General features: G+C 46.6%; 1 protein-coding gene across 2 annotated transcripts in view; it reads left to right on the top strand.

Moving 5' to 3' along the window:
• The first annotated feature begins 1,154 nt into the window (after positions 1–1,154).
• Positions 1,155–7,217, top strand: part of tafa4b (TAFA chemokine like family member 4b) — a 33,355-nt gene continuing 27,292 nt past the window's right edge. The window contains exon 1 of one of the 2 annotated variants that reach the window (XM_031567463.2): positions 1,155–1,900. The gene's annotated coding sequence lies outside the window, so the exon portion shown is untranslated. The remainder of the gene's footprint in view (positions 1,901–7,217) is intronic. The other variant, XM_031567462.2, reaches the window with a different exon arrangement.

Here is a 7,217-nt window from a genome sequence, read left to right on the forward strand (position 1 = left end):
TTGTATTCGGGCTTAAAAGTGCAACTGGCTGGCATTTTTGCCTGAGGTTCCGTGAATACAACCACCGAACGTCGCGTAGATCTCCATAAGGCTATTTGTTGTTAATATTTTATTAGATACATGTCTGGACCGAATGAAATATTCAATGTTTGAAATTAATCGTACAGGGATATTGAATGGCGTGGTTTGTGGAAGAGCATGAAAGGGCATTTTGGTACATTTCTTTAATGTTGCAGCTTGCACACCTTTCCCCCTCTAAATATTCCAAACGCTGCTTTTATTTGTTTTGTTTGATACGTAGACCCTGAAGGAGTCTTGGGAAAGCAACGGGATAGGTAAACTTTTTCTTGCCTGTTGCTGGAAGACATTGTTCCTGGGATGGCAAGCGCCATTCAAGTCTATCTCATAACCCCAGCTTCTTCAGCTCTCCAGAGATGACTGGCCCATTCCCATCTGAGTAAATTCATTTATGCAGTGGAAATATGCCTAATTCCGCAAATGACAGGAACTCCGTGAAATTCAGTGCACTTGATCTGGGTGAAGGAGTGGTCTGTTAGCCAACCAATACAATCGGCAGTTACAACGCTACATAGGGTATGAGCCAGTACTGCACCCCACTAGATAATACATATGCTAAGACAACTTAATAAACGTTCAACGCAATTAGTGGGGACTTGAATAAGATCAAATGTAATCTATCGCCCGAGGAAGTATATTGAGGATCAGATTGACAATCATGATTTATTGATGAGATGATGATAATGACTTCATCTCAAAACCAATGCCATGAGATTGACCTATAGGGTTGTATAGAGCAGCTATACATTCTACTTTGATTTGTAATATGAGAAAAAAGTAGCCAGATGCTGAAACAAACGAGAGCAGGGTTGTAACGTGATGTAGGATGCGATTGACTGAATCGACCCACAACTAAGCACCCAGCAGTTTCAGCAGTGGTTAAAAATCCATCTCTTGAAAAGATTGCCTCGACAGAAATGCCTGACAAGTCTTACAAATATAAATGACTTTCAGACCACTCTCTATAGTTTTTTTGTTCTGTCTCTGATTTGGGGGGGCATCTCTGTGTTAGCTGAACAAGGTCTTAGTTACATATCATAGTTCTGTTGCCTATTTTATATATTTGGAACGCAAATTTCAATAAAGTAGCGTCAGGTTGAATCAAAATTCTATATAGAAAACGGAGGAACTTCTCGTTTGAATACTTGTAAAGGATGACATCACTAAGCGGGGCTACTTGAAAAATTGCAAATGGAGGGGGAGGGGGGTGCACACGTGTTCAGAATGGGGAAGGCAAGTTCGCAATCCTGTCAGATCGATTGCAGGCTGGGAGGAGGAGGAGGAGCGCGGGGGAGCGCAACTATCATCTCAAACATCACCATCACTCACACGTCTCTCTAGCGGTTTGCCTGCCGGACCCGAGTGAGTGGCATCGTGAAGGAACATTCGCTTAATAACGTTACCAGCTCCTTTGAAAGACCATTAAGGCAACATTTATTCTAACACAGCCCGTTTGGATTTATTCATACTTTTACCGAGTTTGGTCGGTAAAAGAACAAATAATGACTTGGCTTTCTTCTGGCCTCATTTTGGCTTCCGCTTGGCTTCAAACACTTGGCGATGGAGATCGCTAAAATGACATATACTGACCAGGTGCTGGCATAAACTCCTGGCGATCACAGCTTGCCCGTGAGACTGTCACCTCTGTTCTGCTCTTGGCGAAGCCGGAGCCTGCGAGATGGACAAGAGGCATTGGGAGCTGACCTGCAGTTGGGAATCATAACCACGGGAGGGACGAGAAAAGTCTTCACCGATCGCCTTTTCATTAACTCCCCAGGCTACAATATATATCGTCAGAATGACATCCACTGTATAGACGCAGGTAAGTTTTATTTTAAGCTCCTGATTAACTGCATTCATTTGTATTGGCATTTTTTGACCCGCGGGTCGAGTTCTGACGCTGAAGCTTGAATCAGTAGAGACAAACTTTGCCTTGTCTTCACAAGGACCTTCATAAGTGAGATACATTAGAGACGCATAGTTTAAACTTGAACGTCTTAATTTCCCTTGAAACACCACCCAGTGCTATTACCATTAAAATGCACTGACCGGTTTGTACTAATAACAAGAATATGGAGACGCATGTGTGATAAAGAGTGAAAAAAGAAAGCAGAGATTGAGAGGAGATTGATACAATGCTCATTGCGGGGTTAAAAAACCGATCGGTCGGGATCTGTGCTGCTTAGCACCTATTGAGTGGTCCGCAACGCTGATCCGCTGATCTGGCTGTTTTTAAACCGGCTGTTTTAATCGTTTTGCATGGATCTTCTGCGTGTGGGAACAGAGCTGAAGAGCGATGTGCCGCCTGTATTAGTCACTGAGCCACACAGATTGCAGTGTCCAGAATCAGCCTGGAGGCATTTTATATGTTCTACTTAGGAAATGCCCCCAAGTAAGTGGGGGTTCGTCTCTGTTCGAAGGCTCATGATCCTTTAGGTCTATTGATGCAAAATACTGAAACGCAAACGCACGTCTTATCAGCACATATGCAGACACACACACGCACACACACTGTATCTGATCTCTTCAAGCTCTCTCTCCCTCTCTCTCTGTATCTATCTCTTTCCTACACACAAACACACACACACTCAGTCTCTACTCTCAATCCTCTCTTGTGGCCTTTGTCTGGCACAGAAAATGACTTGATGCATTTTAATTGGTGCAGTAATGAGAAACAGCCCAATACCATGTTGTAATTGCTATTCATCTCGGTCTCCACCCTTTTCACTGTCTCTGTCCTGCTCCCCCAATTTGTAAAGTATTGAGAGGGGATGATTATTTTCCCTTTGTCTCGCTGCTCTGCTGGCCTGTAATACAGACACCCATGTCATTAGTTTAGCACGGCGAGGCAGAGGGCTCGGAGGGAGAGGACTCCAGCAAGAGTAGATGTCTGGGGACTTAATTCTCATTGACAGGCACATTAAGAGTCAAGCAGCACAGTTAATCCGAGATTACTTTCCCAAACCTGACCCAGCCTCCCACCCCACCATCTATGAGATGATGGTCATGATGTTCATGCATGCACACATTCGCAAGGTCTGGGTGCACTCTTGAACATACACACAACCATGTATACACACACACACACACACACACACACACACAAACACAAACACAAACACACACACACACACTCTTTCATCAGCGGCCTGGCATCACAGTGCTCCCTTTGAGCTTCACTTTGTGAGAGGAAGGGAGAGAGAGAGATGGGGGGGGGGGGGGGTGTTCAGGAGAGATGGAAGATAGAGAGAGAAACAGAAAGAGGAGAGAAGATAGAGGAGACGGTCGAAGATAGTGACAGAGAGAAGGAAAAAATATAGAAAAAGAGTCCAAGAAAGGACTTGAAAAGCAAGAAAAGAGGAGAACAGGAAAGATAGCAACGGTGAGATGGAGCGCTTACTGGCTAGAGAGAGGAGAGAAAAAGTGAGAGGGAGAGGGAGAGAGAGAGATTGCGAAGAGCCCCAGCAGCCCATCTGAAAGCTGGCTGCCTGCAGTGGATTGGTTTCCCCTTCATTGATGTCAGCCCTCCGTTTCCCATATTAACTCCTCCGCCTCTTTCCTTTCGTTCACTTCTTCATGCATGCATGCCAACACATCTCCCCTCCGCCAATCACTCTCACTGGGTGGCCAATGAGCCCGCAGGCTACCAGGCTGGTTCTAGTTGGGCTCTGGTGCCTAAAACAACAATAGTAAAATAAATACCTTACTGACTGCAGTAGTGGTACATGTTGGGCTGACTTGGGAAAATACTGTTTCTTGTCACGTTTTCTCCATATGCTAGTTTGCGGAGGCCGGGAGAGAGTGAGAGAGAGGGAGGGAAGGAACAGAGGGAAGAAGAGATGGTGAGGAAAGAAAGAGCAAGGGGAGATGATAGGTGGGAAAGTAGGGATGAGAGACAGGGAGGGAGGGATGGAGGGAGGAGAGGGAGGATAAGAGGATGAGTGCATGCTTGTGGTGATATGGCTGATGGGTGAAGCACAGGGGCCGTGAGCAGCCAGCTCGACGGATGGCAGCTCGGCTTGGTGCCGGCAACAGCAGATTCACTTTGTAGCAGCTGTGATTGATGCCGGGAGATTGGGGAGGTTGTTGGGTGCTGGTATAGGAGTGTGTATGTGTGTGAAGTGTATGTGTGTGTGTGTGTGTGTGTGTGTGTGTGTGGGGGGGGGGGGGGGTGCTGAGGAGAGGCCGGAGAGAGGGGAAGTCTCTCATCTGTAAATGAGATTGTCCCTGATGGCCATATTTCCTGCGGAGCTCTTCACACACTCCCCAGTCCTTCATCATCGTGGCCCGGGTGCGGTGTTACCGGGTGGAACGCTGACATGATGAAAAAGATGTCACCCATGGGCAGCCTTGCCTTGGATGGTGGTGGTGGTGGTGGTGGTGGTGGGAGAGGAGGTGTTCAAGTAAGTATGCTGATAGATGCCGGTGAGGAGCTTAAGCCACTGCTGGCTCCTGCCTGGCAAGGTTCACCGGATTTCAGGCAGAGATTTGGAGGTGCTTATGTGAAGGTGGCTCTCACTACTCATTAACTCTGTCCTTACACTATCAATAGTTTAAATCTATCTATCTATCTATCTATCTATCTATCTATCTATCTGTCTATCTAAATATCTGTCTATCTATCCATCTATCTATCTCAGCCCTCTTGAAAGGAGATATCAGGGAAAACGGAATTTCATTCATGTGGCTGAATGAACCGCATCTGAGGCTTAGCCCAGCGACAACAACGGCCACCACAGGGGACTGTGATAGGGAGAGAGAAAAAGGAGATAAAAATGTGTTATGGCTCAGAAAGACAAATGAAGGAGGCAGAGATGAGAGAGAGGGAGGGAGAGAATGTGTGTGTGTGTGTGTGCAGTGCCGGTCGTACACCGCGGATTCTTTTGCCCCTTCTGAGGGCTTTCGGCTCGGCTTTGTGGCTTTAAGTCTTTTCCTCGCCATGCCTAATTGAGTCCAACCTGTTGTTGTCAGTGGTTAGCGGGGATTGACTCCCTTCATTCTATGTAGTTTTTAATTACATTTACCCGGATTTGACGATGATTGACAGGTGATAGAGAGGACTGTATCCTCTGAGCGCTTCTGCGGTGGTCTTGGAGCAGCATCTGAAGTGTGTCTTTACTTTTAAGCCTGATTTGAAGTGGCAGAGGACGTTGCAGAGCTTTAGGATGTTCTGCCTCGATGATTGTTTCGCTTCAGTCGGTGGTGCAGAAATATCTCAGCTTTGTGAGAAGTAGCTACTACAAATGTATCCAGTGCCTTCTGGAGTGCTGTATTGTTTCTGTCTACAACAGCCTTTGTTATCTTATCTTCCCCAACAAAGTAATACAATTCAGTATGAAATCTCAGATTTAAAATACCTGCTGGGTGGTGTGTTTTGGTATCAGTATAGTTGAATCTTTTTTGTTGCAAAAAGGCTCCAAGTGTTCCTTTTTGCCTTGCTGTTTAGCGATGGTGTAAATTGCCCAGACTGCAATCTGTTGGTGTGAGAATTTCCCCATCCCTGTTCTGGCAGCTGGCAGATGGGGAGGTTAGCGTGAATGACACGGTGAATCTGAGTGATTACAAAACGATCAGAGCGTTAAAGCAGCGCGGTCCCACATCGCAAAAGGCCCGCAGCTAACCTCCACCAGCTGTGCTAGCGGTGTTTTCAGCAAAGGGCCGCTGCTGGGAATTTTGACCCGGTGCCTTTGTACAAGGCTTGACTAAAGAGTCGAACGTCCGCAGAGTAGATCAGTGTCTGAAATGTACGGTCAGTCCTCTAGTCTAGACATAGAAGTGAGCAGGGTTTGGAGCATGTGTTGGTGTTGTTGGATTAGCATATGTATGTTTTTTTAAAGAACAGGTTTACTTTAAATCTGCTCAGGGATTCATTAGCGATCATGTGAGTGTGTGTATGTGTGTGGGGGGCAGAGATCAAGGGTGAGTAAGAGAAGGTGGGGTTGATGTCACTCACGGATTGAGTGTGCGGCCTCCTCCTGAGGGGCATCAAGTAGAGGATGATGAGGTTATTCTTGTGCGCGCGTGTGTCTGCCTGTGTGTCTCTGTGTGTGTGTGTGTGTGTGTTTGTGTGAGAGCGAGTGAGTGAACGAGCGGTCAAAAGGTCCACAGGGCTGCGGTCCCAAGAGAACACACAGTGATACGATGTCATGCTCGGGGGACTCACAGACAAATTAATTCACTTATTGACAACGCTGACACGTCTCAGTGACTTTGTAAAATGAACAATTGATCAGGCCAGCTCTTTCTCTCTCACTTTATTTCCATTCCCTCGTCTCTTTCTCTCTCTCACACACGCACGCTCTCATTTGGCTCACGTCTTTGTACGCCTAGCACGTATGCACGTAGGGTCATTAATACAATTACGCGGCAGCATGCGCCAGCCTAGTGATATAGAGAGAGCTAAAATAATCAAGATGTTGGCCGTGCCGTGGCGTGCATGGAAGCACAGGACTGGGGGCAAGCGAGTAGGACCTCGACTTGGCTTTGGCAAGATGACTGCCATTGATTAGGGCTGATCCATACATAAACAGCACACAGCAAGGTGGCGCAGGCAATGAGCCCGGCCGATGGAATGGAAAATCAAACCGGCCTCGCTATTAAGGTTGTTTATTTTCAATTAATCATAATTTAGACACAAAGCACAATTAATTGCTGCTGTTCTCGGGTGGTTTGCAGACGCGGTGTTCACTGCCGCGGCGGCTCTGCGGACTGTGGGAGGCCAATCTTTCGGAGCTGGCTGGAGGAGATTGAAGCACGGGCTCATTGTTGGAGTGCATTCAGGCTGCTATCATCTCTCTCTCTCTCTCTCTACTTCCCTGTCTGTGTAATTACAGCTCCCCGAACCTGGCTCATATCCACCTGTTACATCGAAGATTTGACCTTCCTTTATCCGTTCCCCTATGTGAGATGTCAAGCATACAGTTATGAGGGTAGAAAGAGAGAAGAGAAGATGGGAGTAGGAAGAGCTAAAGGGAAGAGAGAGAAAAATCAAAAGTGCGCAGCCTAGGCTACTAACACAAAGGTAATGAGACTTATATAAGCATATCAAGGGAAGACTACATAGACAGGCCTAGCAAAGCTATCATTCTTGAAAAAACCCTCCAAAAAGTCTCCTCCAAGATAGGCCATCCTCCCGTTCA

Source organism: Clupea harengus, chromosome 5, assembly GCF_900700415.2.
Source record: "Clupea harengus chromosome 5, Ch_v2.0.2, whole genome shotgun sequence".
Taxonomy (NCBI): Eukaryota; Metazoa; Chordata; class Actinopteri; order Clupeiformes; family Clupeidae; genus Clupea; species Clupea harengus.